Raw genomic sequence first — 2,001 nt, 5'->3', positions numbered from 1 at the left:
TGGTAGATTCCAGTTGATCGTGGCTTGTCCATAGGACTCGGTCCATTCCATGTGTAGGATTTTTCAGCGAGATCGTCGAGGTACTCGAAAGCTTCATCAGGATCTTTTTGAAGGAATTCTCCATTGCACATCATTTGTACGAATTGTCTTTGTCCGGTTGTGAGACCGTCATAGAAATAGTTGATCAGACGCCAGCTTTCGTATCCATGATGTGGGCATTGATTTATCAAATCTCTAAACCTCTCCCAGACGTGATGGAAAATTTCATGGTCTTTCTAGATGAAGGTAGAGATTTGCCTCTTAAGGCTGAATATTTGGCAAAGAATGCTTTTGTCATTTCGTCCCATGCTTCGATAGATCTAGGCCTTAAGGAATACAACCAGATTTTTGCTTTGTCTTTGGGAGATACAGGAAAAAATTTCAATCTCACAATGTTGGTGACATCAGCTCGGTTGTTTAATGTAGCCACCACCTCTTCGAATTCCTGTATATGCACGTACGGAGTTTGATTTTCCAACCCATGGAAGGTTGGTAAGAGGTTAATCATGCCGGGTTTGAAGTCAAAATTTGGCATATTGTTGGGATACATTATGCATGAAGGTGTGGTTGTACGCATATGATGTAAATAATCCTGTAGTGTTCTTGGTTGGACTTCATCTTGATGAGCCATTTTGGAAAAACCTAAATCTAGAAAATAAATTCTAAACCTAGAAGTAAAATAAATAAATAAAAAAAACAATAAAAATAAATAAATAAAATGAAAGAAAATAAAAAAAATTATACTACTCTGTTTTATAAATGGAATAAAAAAAATTAATTTACTATGGAAACCTTTAATTGTAGAATTACCTCCCCGGCAACGGCGCCAAAAATTGATATCGCCCAATAACTTATATGCGGTCGAAGTTGTAATCGAGCGATGTCGTATCCATAGAGAGGTAAAATACAAGTAAAAAGAAAAATTAGTAAATTAGAAATAATAAATAATAAACTTTGAAAGAATGTAACTTTGAAAAAGAATATAATTTTTGAAACATTAAATAAACATAATCGAGGAATTAGAATCAGAAAGAAAATATGGAAGGCATAAGTTTCATTCATGCAAAAAAATATATATTTTAATAAAATTGATTCATTATACTCAACTGTAATTCTATACCATTAATTATAGTTGGAAAATATATATAATAAAGCTCACCTTAAAATATGTTCTTTAATTAAATTATACTAACTTCTAATTTTAAAAACCTATCATATTATATACCTTAGAGTGATAAAATACCGATGGAAAAATGGAGTAAAAAGCATATAATATAACAAATATCCTAAATTAAAATAAGAGCCTAAATTACATAAGAAGAGCATGACTAGACTTATGTAAAAGACACTAATAAATTTAGAATAAAAATTAGAAGAAAATAAATTTAATTGTAACAAAGATATAGAAATGAAGAACAAAATAAAGAATCAATATATTAAAAATATAATGTGAAACATGAACTTCACTCTCGCCTTTCCATAAGAGAATTTAGCCTAAAATAGACATTGTTTTCACTCAAAGTAATGTAAAAGAAATGAAAGAAAAATAAGAACAAAAATGCTTTTCTCTCTCACTATACTCTCCACACTTAATTCCACAATCTGTTGCTTTTTTACTCCATTTGGTCTTTTATTTATAGTGAAAAAATGACCCAAAATGTGTTAAAATCATGTACTAAAATGTTCGAAAAGTGGCTGCAAAATAGGTGCAAAGTGGGACAAGTGGGAGACAAGTGCAGCAGACACGTTGGCCACGTGTCAAGCACCGATTGGCTCAGCTTGGATTACGTCATTCGCATGGGAGACATCAGCCAGATCATGGCAGGTGCGGCAGAATGGTGGCAGCTGCTTGGTTGGGGTGTGGGGAGCAGCATGGCGACGTGGCGCGCATTGGTTGGCTCAGGTGCTGGAGGGTCAGATGGCGTTAGGCGGCTGGTGGGACCCGCGGGTCAGGCTCGTCAG

General features: G+C 34.4%; 1 non-coding gene across 1 annotated transcript; it reads left to right on the top strand.

Moving 5' to 3' along the window:
- The first annotated feature begins 201 nt into the window (after positions 1-201).
- On the top strand, positions 202-308 carry LOC133827847 (small nucleolar RNA R71). Its single transcript, XR_009890498.1, has one exon. It is a non-coding gene; the product is annotated as a small nucleolar RNA R71 (small nucleolar RNA).
- Positions 309-2,001: the final 1,693 nt, after the last annotated feature.

The sequence above is a fragment of the Humulus lupulus genome, chromosome 3 (assembly GCF_963169125.1).
Source record: "Humulus lupulus chromosome 3, drHumLupu1.1, whole genome shotgun sequence".
Lineage (NCBI taxonomy): Eukaryota > Viridiplantae > Streptophyta > Magnoliopsida > Rosales > Cannabaceae > Humulus > Humulus lupulus.
This window is presented reverse-complemented; position numbering and strand designations above follow the sequence as displayed.